Here is a 12,951-nt window from a genome sequence, read left to right as displayed (position 1 = left end):
GAAAACCTGTTCTATCTTGCATAACGTGATACAAACGTCACCTTATAGTCGGTCAATATCCTCTTGTGTTAATGTTGTTGAACATAGGCCCCTGAAGAATGCAGACATCTCAACAAGAGGTCTAACCACATTGCCGGGAAGTGACCCATGCAATGCAATAGGTAGAAGTTGTTGCATCAGTATGTGACTGTCATGACTCTTTAACCCCGATATCGTATGGTCCTTAAGTCGTACACAATGGAAAATATTCGAGGCATATCCGTCGGGCACCCTTGAATTTCTTAGCATTTTCAAAAAATGTGTTTTATCATCCTTGGACATCGTGTGGGTAGCTTGTCGCATATAGGTCTTACCATCTTCGCCAGTGTAAGGATGGAGTGTACGTCTCAAACCCATTTCTTGCAAATCTGTGTGGGCTTGGAGGTTGTCCTTCGTTTTTCCTGGAATGTTCAATATTGTACCAAGTATGTTGTCCGTCAAGTTTTTCTTTATGTGCATGACATCAAGGTTGTGCCACAATAAATTATCTTTTCAATATGGCAACCTAAAGAAAATACTTTTCTTTTTCCACACTACATTATAAGTATTTGTCTTCTGCTTCTTTCCATTTTCTTTATCATCTGGCCTTGCCTAATCGGCGTTCTCATCCCCAAACACCATCCCTTCTAATTGGCGTAGAATTTCATCTCCACTGGGCACATCAAGGGCACATTCTAGTTCTACGTTGTCGTTAAATGTTCTTTTGTTCCGCCTCTATGGATGATCCATTGGGCAAGTATCGCATGTGCCCTATAAAACACCATTTATGGCCATGTTTTAACCATTTAGACCTTACCAAGTGCATACAACAAGGACATGCCTTCTCACCCCTGGTAGACCATCTAGACAAATCTGCGTATACTAGGAAGTTATTAATTGTCCACATCAACTGCGCTCACAGCAGAAAATTATTTTTCTTTGAGACGTCATATGTGCGTACCCCTACATTTCATAGGTCTTGTAACTTCTCAATTAAGGGTTGAAGATAGACATCTATATCCATTCCAGGTGAACTTGAGCCTGGGATAATCAAGGATAGTATGAAAGACGTCTGTTTCATGCATATCCAATGAGGCAAGTTGTACGGTACAAGCATTACAGGCCAAGTGCTGTGGGATGTGCTCACATTCCCAAATAGATTAAATGTATTCGAGGTTAGTCCAAGCCTTACGTTCCTATTGTCCGCTAAAAACTCTGGATGTAAATTGTCGAATGACTTCCTTGCTTCGCCATTGGCTGGATGCCTTAATACGCCATCCTTAGTGCGGCCTTCTGTATGCCACCTCATATAGGGTGCAGTATGCTCTAACATAAACAACCTCTGTAGTCGTGGTATGAGTAGAAACCACTGCAACACCTTCACCGAACGTTTCTTACTCGACGATATGGGTTGACCATCCTCATCTAAATTGATTGCATCATTCCATTTAGATTTATCACAGACAGTACATGAATCCAACTTTTTATTGCCCTTCCAGAATAACATACAGTCAATACGACACGCCGGAATCTTCTCATACCCGAGTCCCATGTCCCGTAGAAACTTTTTTGCCTCATATGTATTAATTGGCAGAGTTTCATCACTCGCAGGCAACAACTGATTGGTGAACTCAAGGAAAGACGATAATATCGCGTTACTAAGTCCACCAACGCACTTCAAGTTGTACATGTGTGGAGTTGCACTCAGTTTGCGATGTTTGGTACCAGTATGAAGTGGTTTCTCCGCCTTTTTAAGAAGGTCGTAATACTTTAGTGCATCACCTTCAGCGGCTTCTTGGTTCACAATTTCTTCACCCCCTTGCACCACGACCTGAGGCTCATAATTGTCTTCACTGACTTCGTGCATGCCGAATAAATCACGCAACATTGCGTGCATGTCTTCACCCTGATTTTCACTTGCACCCACATCTGCGGCTGGGCGATTCGAATTAGAGCCTATACCAGGACTCTGTAGATGCTTTTCATCGTGATAGTACCAGAGTGTGTGTATTCCAGCATCATTCCTTTACCCCTTGTTAAGTGGTTGAATACAAAACCTGGCGGGTAGCGCTGATTATTTCTATAAATCTTATAAGGGCAATAGATGAATCTATCGGGAGTTCTACAGTTACTAATTGCAAACTCTATGAATAATCTACACCTGTCTCTGTATTCTCTCGTACCCCTAGATTTTGTCATCTAACTCTTGTCTATTTTTCTCTACGTACATTAGGAACAAATATATAAGACTTAAAAAAATATAAACCTAATTTCAAGCACATGCATATAAACCTAATTTCAACTACATCAAAAAATATAAACCTATATATAGCATTATATATATATATTTTAACATTTACATAATCTAATCTTGAAAAACCAAAAAAAAAAAAAAAAATACTCAATCCAAATTTAAATGCATTTTTGGTGGGACCCTAAACAAAATAATTCTTACTAGGTTATTTTATATATTTGAATTAGGTTTATTTTTTTATTTTTTTGGTTTAAGGTTTTTCTATATATACAAATAATAAGTGACCCATCCCGTTAGTTTTAATTTTTAAGAGTTCCGTTTGCTATTTGTAAAGCTTTTTATTTTTCCATAAAAGAATACACTTTTAATAATTTACAATGCTTCTTACTACTATGTTGAAAAATACCGGCATTTCAATCTTTTTTTTTTTTTTTTTTTTTTTTGTAAAAAATGAATAAAAAAAATATTGAAAGTAATTAAGCTGCCTCCCACAAAAAGTGAATTATTGGTTCGTTAACTCGATAGAGAATTAAAATGATGATGTATAACATTAATGTTATTTCTGTACATGTTTACGTACATCAAACCCAGTTTATAATATAGTTTCATATGATTATAAATTAATTAAAGAACATTGGAAGAGATAATGCATGTAGTGAATAAAAATACCACTTTGCTTTCTTTGTGATCATATTATTTTAGGCATTAGGATAAAGCAACATGGCAATGAGATTTGATTAGTGTTAATTAAAAAGTAAAGATATAAAATTACTTTCTAGCAATAGCATAAAAGGAAAAATATAAAAAACTCCCCTAAACTACCAGCCGTTTTCGGTTTAGCTCCCTAATGTTTCAAAAGTGATAAAGTAGCCCCCTAAACTACCAAACTATTGCATTTTGGCCACTCCGTTAGTCAAAACCATCAGTTTGGGCGGAAATTGCAAAACGACGACGTTTTGTTACGCATAAGTTACTACAATGTCCTTTTATGAAAAAAAAAAAAAAATTTGGAAAAAATATAAAAAAGCCTCCCAAACTACCAACCGTTTTCATTTTAGCCCCCTAATGTTCAGAAAGTGATAAAGTAGCCCCCAAACTACCAAACAATTGCAATTTGACCACTCCGTTAGTTATTACCGTCAAATATGATGAAAAATTTAAAACTACGTTGTTTTGGCAAGGTTAAGTTACCAAAATGCCATTTTTGAAAAAAAAAAACAATATTAAAACAAGTAAGCAAAACGACGCCGTTTTGCTTGAAATTAGGGTTTCCTTACACTTATCAAAACGGCGCTGCTTTGGTAAGTGTTAGGAATTAAAAGAGAAAACCCTAGACCCCATGCAGGTGACCCACGAAAAAATCCTATCTCTCTCCCCAAAACCGCCGGCCACCACGTCGTTCTTTCTCCGGCAGCTTGTAAATCTTACCTATAACTCAATCTTTTTATTATATTTCATGGTATAGTTGTCGGATCGGTGTTGTTTATCTATGAACGTGGTTTTTTTGTTTGATTTCTACAATGGGTAAGAATTTTTCGGTGGCGCTTTATAGCCACTAGATAGTGTGGCCAGCGATGATGGATGGTGGTGGCAGGGGAAGCCGGTTTTGAGAGAGAGAGAGAGAGAAAGAGGGGCGTTGCGTTTTTTTCACTTGAGGGAGAAGGTTGCTGGAGATAGAATGACGTGGTGGCCGGCGGTTTGGGGGAGAGAGATAAACTGGGGTTGGGGGTTTTTTCTGCGTGGGGTCTAAGGTTTTTTGTTTTAATTCCTAACACTTACCAAAATGGCGCTGTTTTGGTAAGTGTAAGGAAACCCTAATTTTAAGCAAAACGACGCCGTTTTGCGTGCTTATTTTAATATGATTTTTTTTCTAAAATGACATTTTAGTAACTTACCCTTGTCAAAACAACGTAGTTTTGAATTTTTCATCATATTTGACAGTAATGACTAACAGAGTAGCCAAATTGCAACTGTTTGGTAGTTGGAGGGCTACTTTATAACTTTCTGAACGTTAGGGGGCTAAAATGAAAACAGTTGGTAGTTTGGGGGGCTTTTTTATAATTTTTCCTTTTTTTTTTTTTTTTTTTTTTCATAAAATGGCATTGTAGTAACTTACCTGTAACAAAACGACGTCGTTTTGCAGTTTCCGTCGAAATTGACGATTTTGATTAACGGGGTGGCTAAAATGCAATAGTTTGGTAGTTTCAGGGGCTACTTTATCACTTTTGGAACATTAGGAGGCTAAATCGAAAATGGCTGATAGTTTAGGAGGCTTTTTTATATTTTTCCCTAGCATAAAAGAGGAGCTAAATTTTTTAAATGTCCGTCTAGGGTCCATCAACCGATCAACCCCAAATCTTGCAGGAAAAACTTTTTCATTATTCTTCTTCCTTTTTTTTTTTAAATTATTTTTCCTGTTGGTCCTTGAATGTGCACAATTTGTTTGTCTTCTAGTAATTCAAGGTATTAAATTAATTAGAACAATATTTAAGAGATAATGTTGTAAAGTATAAAAGAGAATTAATGTATATATGCATGTAAATATATAATTGGGTATTTAGTCCGATTCAAGGGATACGCCAACATGGTAGCAAAAAGGAATATTTGTATATATGTGCTTCAAATAAATAATTTCTTAAAGATTAAAGGGCAGATGGCATGAACCAAATCATAACAGGAAAAATAGTTCGTTTAAAACCTAGCTCTGTGAATATTTTCTTTTAATTTAAAATAATTAGGTGTCTCTATCTTCTATTTAGAGTAAATATAACATCTACATAGGTTCGTTATATATGGAGACCATAAATACAATAAATTTGACTAGGTTAGTTTTTTTTTAAAATTTTTTTTTTACATTAACACAATATATATGAACTTTAAAACCAAAACACATTTAAAAAACTAATTTGAAACAAGAACCTAGCATTATATATTCATTTTACATGCATGTTCATATACAACAATAATTAATAGATATACCATACAAAAAAATAAAACTAGCTAACAAATTAATTACTTGCTCACAAGTACTCAATCCAGTGCATTAACCAAACATCATGCGGATTCATGACAAAATAAAACATAAAATTGATAAAACAACAAAATATAAAACATATAAAACAATATATATATATATACCTGGAGAGAGCAGATGGCTGGAGAAGCTAAGGCCGGAGAACCACCGGAGACAGCGACAGCTAGATGGATCGGAGTTGGTTGACCGGAGATGGAGAGTGAGCTTGAGAGAGAGAGTGCCGCCGGTTCCAAGTTGAGAGAGCTGAGAGAGATAGAGCGGAGATGAGGGAGCTGAGGGAGAAGAAAAGAAAGGAAAAATGGGGGAGGGAGAGGCACTGTACGTGGGAGCTCGGCGGGAGAGAAAACGTGTAGGCAGAGAGGGAGAGGGGGAAAAAAAAAAGAAAAAGGAAGAAATTAAGACGATGGGACGGCCAGCAGGAGTGAGGCACTGGCCTTCCCAATGCAAGTTCCATGTGGCACGTTAGAAAAGGGGTCCTTAATTAATTATAATTTTATTAATTACCTAGCTATATATATATATATATATATATATATATATATATAATTAATGTTTCTTGTGCAGTATGTGTCTCTTGAATTTGCTGGCAAGTGTCTTAGTGGGCATCAGTTTATATATATAATTAATGTTTCTTGTGCAGTATGTGTCTCTTGAATTTGCTGGCAAGTATCTTAGGCGTTGTTTGGGAACGGCCTTGACCCAGGCACTGTTCAGTGTCTGGGTCAAACGCCTGCGTTTTGGGGTAAAAAACAGGTCATTTTTCCCCTTTTGCCCTTCTCTCTCTTCCAACATTGCAGAGGCCTTATTTTCCTCAAAAAACGCCGAACAACTCAAACAGTCTAGCGTCAAGTGAATTCCCCCTCACACGCGTCATTTGCGATTTCTCTCCCCCCCCCTGCGCTCTGTCTGATTTCTCGCCCCTCTCTCTTCCACACTTGAAACAGCGCCTTCTCCCGTGAGTTTTCCACGCTGAAAAAGGAACAGGCCGTCATCTGAACAATGCAGTCCCCCTCACACGCGTCCAAGCCATTTCTGATTTCTCTCCCCCCCCCCCCACCCCCTGCGATTTGTCTGAAAAATTTCCCCCCCTCACACGCGTCTGCAGCTGGGTTAGGAAATCCAGTTCTGATTTGTCGCCCCTCCCACCCCTGCGATTTGTTAACAAAGAAAAATTCCCCCCCCCTACCACGCGTCCGAAGCAGGCCAGGAAACCCAGGGATTTCTCTCTCACCCAGCCCCCCTGCACTTTGTTTGCAGAATTTCGCCCCCTAAACACGCGTCCAGCCCAAAGAATCAGGTCCCCCCACAATGCGTGGACCTGGTCAGCCGTGTTCTTCGGCTATATTAGACGCTTTGCCCCCCAATAATCCAAAGCACCCATATAGAAACTCATCTGCCCGTGAAGCCAGGCGCCAATCTCGGTGGACAAGAGCTCTAGCCACGGCTCCACGCACACGCTCACAGTCGAAGGTATTGCATGTACAGCTGTTTGTTATGGTTTTGTTGAATGTTATTTTGTTAGTTGAGTTTTGCTTATATTGTGTAGCATTTTATTTTTTGGGTTTTCTTTATTTTTTGGGTTTTCTTGTCCACTCTGTTTAATTTAATGGAGTACGTAGCTAGACACCATATTCTTCAACATGGAAAATGACCCGTGAGGCCTTGATCAGAATTTTCTTTCTCAATAGCAATGCTTCTGATAATATGAACAAATACATGCAATTAGCCTTTTTTCATGATTTGGTTAATCAAAGTTGACTTCTATAATTGATTGATTACTAATCAAAATTATCAAGCTGTTGATATCTTTACTTTGTATAATTCTCAACATGATTGCACTTAATGACCTTCTATATATGGTTAAACCAAGCACAATTTGAGAGGATTTTAACAAATTGCATAGTTGAACGTATAACGTCTTACGAAGGCATGGGAAGTGGACACTTTGAGAGGGCACATGAATAATGTTTCATGTGTTATGTTCCATGCCAAGCAGGACATAAATGAGGGAAGATTAGCTAACCATAAGCAACAAGGTTATATAGAGCTATCTGAGCAGTACTTAGGACCAAATATGAGCATCTAATGCTAGGGCATTCCATTTAAGAAGCTTTCAAGGAAGGAGCCCAGAGTGTGCTGCCCCTGAGTACCGCCCTAATCCTATTCTAGTTCTCCTAGGGAATTCTCTCCGTGGTTTGGTATTCAATGTCAAGGTGGCAATTGACCATTGATTCAGGTTATCCCTAATGAAGTGGTATAACTTCTAAGGACGGCCTTACTAGAAACTCTTGGAATTTCATGTGGCAATTTTAGTGACTGCCTCCTTTAACAGGGTAACAGACAATAATTGTAATAGAGCTCATTGCGTTGAGATAGGACTTGGCCCCAGAATTCTTTTAGCTGTAGTTGTTAAGTTCTTTCAAAGTTTTGGCTTGTATTTGAGTATTTTTAGGCTCTGTCTTGGGCAATTTAGTTTTTCCCAAGGTTTGCTATAATTTGTAAGTGCTTCCTTTTGATTGGTTAATAAAAGTGCTTATTACCCAAAAAAATAAGTAAACAAAATTGTGATCATCATGTAGACCCAATTTTCATGTAAATCATTAGATTATGGAGTTTGAATGGCAAAGCACCCATTTCTTTACAACCCTTTTCTTGTTTTGACTTCTTATGGTACTCTTACTGGAATTAAACCTCTTCAACCATTAATTTGTTCATTCATGAATGTTTTGTGTGTATGACCAGACCAACTATACTTGACTTTCCTTCACCATGCCCTCTATGGGACATTTCTTTCACTCTTGATAATGCATTTGAGTCTTATTTTATTTTTTCAAACCATTCATTACTCATTAAAAGCAAAAGCATAAAACGAACTAGAAAATGTGTTGCTAGTCATCTTTCTCCTTTGAAAGTACTTACAACTTCACAAATCCCAATCTAACTCAATGGGGCTGCACAAAATTTTCCCCAAAGTTATATTTTCCTCAAGCCTGAAATATAATGCAATTCATGGATGCAACTTAAGTTTTCCTTGCAGCTAACTTTGGTGTAGTCACGCAAGAGTAGTTTCTAGTATTGCTAATAACCACAATGGATATAAAAGAGTTTGATTAGTGAATGAATGCTTAGTAGAAACATCCCGTGGATGCTAATCTGCCCCACCACCTCCCCAAAAGAGAAGAAGAAGAAAAAAAAAGAAAAAAAAAAAAACTTTCCCCAGACTCAAAACAGACAAATATAAAAGTTATAGTTTTTCAATGACTTAAAACCACTATGTGTTTGCTCATTAATCTTTCTATTTTATTATCCTACAAAATGCTATAGCTTGGCTTTTAAACTTTCTATTCTGTGCAAAGTTCTGTTTGTATATTTTGTGATGATTGCCTATCAGAGGAGTGCCTTTAGATATCATTGTTTTAGATTTCCATCAAATACTGAATTCATCCTTTCTATAGTTACAAGTAAAGCAAGGATGAAAGTGAGATTGTACATCTTTTAAGCAATCCTTGGCTAGTTGGCTTATTCTGATTCTGCTTCTAATTTGTTTATAATCCAGTTTGTTTATATATGTATTACAAGAATTCTCGAATCATTTGTTTTTGCATAGAACTAATGTCATCAGAGCAGGGGAAAGATATATTGCAGGGTGTTTGTACAGTGGAGCATAGACATGTTTTAACTTGTTTTTTGAGAGTTGAATAAAACTGCAAATTGATCAGGTTAAAAATTGGCCAAGGGGTATTGGCATTCATATGGTTTTGCTAGTTCACCTTATTGGCCATGAAAAAATTTGCAATAATTATGCTAAATATGTGTATATGTGTGTTGTGTTTGGTAGTAGGGTATTTCATCAATTATGCTTAATATGCCACCACTTTCTGCTTAGTTTGCATTAATGTTGGCCTTGTTTAATTTTCAGTTCGGCGGGTATAACTTGCGCCACCGACAATCAACTTGCTTCAAGGTAGGTTTCTTATTTTATATCAAAGCTTGATTCATTTCCAAATTGTTTGTGCCTAACCTATTTTACTGCTTATTGTAAATATGTCATATCACATTTAACGTACTCGTATATATTAGTTCGAGTGTCTACGTAAAAGCTTAGTTTTGTGCTGACTATGGTTGGTAGATAAGTATCATACATGATTTATGCACGTTCGTTTGTTGTTTTATATACTTATGCGTAGATGTCGTTCTTTACCACTCCCCGTAAGTCCCCTCGAAAGCATGGGATGCAAACCCCGTCCCCATCCTCACCAGAAGTTCCCATCCCACTGGCAAATGTGAAATGGGAAGAAAAGCACGACAATATCTTGGTGAATATCCTCTGTAACTGCCAAGATGACGGAGTTCGCCATCCCTTTGGGAAGTATATGCCGAACATCACGAAAAAATTAAACAGGCGGCTGGATGATGGCACCGCCTACACTCAAAAACAGGTGAGCGACCATATTAAGCATCTTAGGGAGCTTTGGGTGCGCTTCTCGGAATTTGTCCGAGATAAGGCCGGCACGGGCTGTGGGTGGGATGATGATTTGGGGACTGTCACGGGAACTCCGGAACAATGGGAACACATTCGACTGGTACGCCACTAATATTAAGTTTAATATTTCCTTAATTATGCGAATTGCCGTACTTACTGACATTTTGTGTTTTATCTTGTGTTTTTTTCGTTTGTTTGCTCTTCCTTCTCAGACAACGAACCTCAAGAAGTACTACAGATTCCGAAATGGCCCCCCAGCGAACTTCAAGTACCTATGCTACATCTTTGAGGGCTCAACATCCACTGGAAAGTTGAGGTATGCCAGCACACAATCACCCCCGGGCAGCGATTGTGAAGAGAATGACATCGATCTCAACAACCCCGCGGCGATCATAGACCTGACGGAGCCCCAATGTGCATCATCTCACAAGGCAAAAGGAAAAGGGAAAGGGAAGTTGAAGAGGGAAGGTTCGCACTTGCAGGGATCGAACTCTAGCAAGCGTTCATCCAGGGGTGAGCAAATTTTCTCCGAGTTGCGAAGCGAGTATGATCTCTTGCGATCCGACTATTTACAGAGGTGCAAGCTTAGCGATGGCACTTCACCCGGCGATTGTGGTTCTTATAAGCCCCCTCCCAACCAGTATCCTGAGGAAGCCATCATGGACCGTATCAATGTGTTGGCAGCTGAAATGTCATTGCCCACGAAAAAATATGTCAAAGCATGCGACAAGGTTGGTGATCTGACTAGGGCAAGGATACTGTTGAAAATGAATGACGACGGTCTACGTCAGTGGCTAAACGATATTGATCCAGACAAAGACAATTGAAGCTGATGTTTTATGTTAATATTTTATGTTGTATTTTTTGTGTTTCCATTAACTAATTTCCATTTTGTAGGGATTAAGTTAGTTTGACTGGAATATTAGAGACTCCTAAGTTATGCTATAGTATGGATGCTTATTACGGAGTAGAATAACAATTTTAACATTAATGATTAATGATATTAACCCTGTTTTACTTTCCAATCTTAATTATCCGGTCGCATGTTATTAATATAGACTAAATATAGCCTGACGACGTTTACGCATGTTATGACTAGAATGTGACGTTATTCATCTCATTTAAATGTAGGCCTGTTGACATGTACGCAGCCGGCTCGTCTAATGGTAACATTGGTAATTGACGTCATTGGACGGACAGTATCGATGAATTGCCCGACTCAGATGCATCCGACACAGACGACGAGGATGAGCGTAATTTTGAGGGAATACGATTCGAGCTAGAGAATTTGCTGGTGCGCATGGCAATGATCATGGAAGAATGTTACCATCATTTTATGCACCCGAGCGTAAGGGTTTGCATTCCACAGCGGACTTCCAAGCTGACTGGCGCAATGTGGGTACACTGGGTGCTTACCAATCCGAACCCAACTACATGCTATGAGCAATTTCGTATGTTGCCCAAAACTTTCTTAAAATTGTGCAACACACTGAAACACAATGGTTTTTTACAAAGCAGCCGGTATGTAAAGATCACAGAACAAGTTGCGGCATTTTGCCTAGTGATGGCACAGTGCCACACGCAGCGGACGGTAGCGGATAGGCTACAGCGCTCATTGCACACGGTAAGCGTTTACGTTAATCGGACAGCTAAAGCGCTGTGCAGGCTTGGGAAAAATATTATACGTCCAGCTGCGATGGAGTTGCCTCACCCATACGTTGCACGCAATGGCCGCTACTATCCATGGTTCGCGGTACGCCATAGCATAACATATCGCATTACTTCACAAACACCGATGTCATGTATCTATTGTCTTTTGTGTCCTATATCATTTTATGCACGCTTTCGGTAATACTGTTGTAACCAGAAATGCATTGGAGCGATTGACGGAACCCATGTTAAAGCGTGCGTTCAAGGTGAGAACATAGTGCCCTACAGAAGCAGGAAGTCCACAATAACACAGAATGTCATGTGCATCGTTGACTTCGACCTTTGCTTCACATACGTTTATGCTGGATGGGAGGGCAGCACTCATGACTCGCGGATTTTCCAGGAGTGCATCGAGGATCCCACCGCTCTTTTCCCCATGCCGGTCGAAGGTACTGTACAGAGACATGGCTTTGTGTCAGGTTCTATTGATTTGTAATACGTTTACAATTCCTTTGCTATGTTGGAACCCTATGTGATATAATGTTGTACCTTATTATGTTCAGATTACTTTTACTTGGTTGACTCGGCCTATGGATGCTACAAGGGATTTTTACCCCCGCATCGCAATGAGCGATACCATTTGGAAGATTTCCGCCGCGGTCGACGTCGTCCGAAGAATGCAGTAGAATTGTTTAATTATAGGCATTCCTCATTACGATCAGCTGTGGAAAGAACGTTTGGAGTTTGGAAAGCCCGATTCCCTATCTTCGACAATATGCATCCATACCCGATTGAGAACCAACGACTATTTGTGGTCGCATGTTGCGCCGTACACAACTTCATTCGCAAAGACTGCGGTGCTGATGATCCACTATTTTGTGATGCCCTAACGACGCATTATGGGCAACATTGGATCAACGTCTCGCAATTGCCTACCATGACACCTGTTCCATACGTCGCACATGGAGCACCACCAGACCGAACCCGCGAAAGCAAGGAAATGATGATTATAGTCCGAGAGGCAATGTCCTCTCACATGTGGGAAACCGCGAATGAAGAGTAATTAATGTTATCTTGTATGGCTTCTCCATTGTTAATAAAGAAAAAATACAAGTAATGTAAAAATTGCCATATATGACCTTTTTGAAGGAAAGGACTATCTAATCGGAATCTTAACCGATCTCGCTTATTTAATGTAAATCGATAAGCATAGGATCATATGTGTACCTCTGCATCTAAGTAGACAGTGCTATCAAAAATATATGACCTCGAGGAACTCCTATAATCCATTTGCTCTTCGGATCGTAATTCACTTCAACCATTAATGTCAAATAAATAATACAATTTTATGGGATTGAAGGAAAATATCCAAATACATGTTTTATTCTTTCAATAAACTATATTTTATAGAAATGACACCCAATTGTTCTTACCCTGAGTGAAGTGATAAATGACAGATTACAAATACATATATGATCTACATTATCTTCATTATTCCCTATAAAGGACCAG

The sequence above is a fragment of the Corylus avellana genome, chromosome 7 (genome assembly GCF_965113065.1).
Source record: "Corylus avellana chromosome 7, dhCorAvel1.hap1.2, whole genome shotgun sequence".
Taxonomy (NCBI): Eukaryota; Viridiplantae; Streptophyta; class Magnoliopsida; order Fagales; family Betulaceae; genus Corylus; species Corylus avellana.
This window is presented reverse-complemented; position numbering follows the sequence as displayed.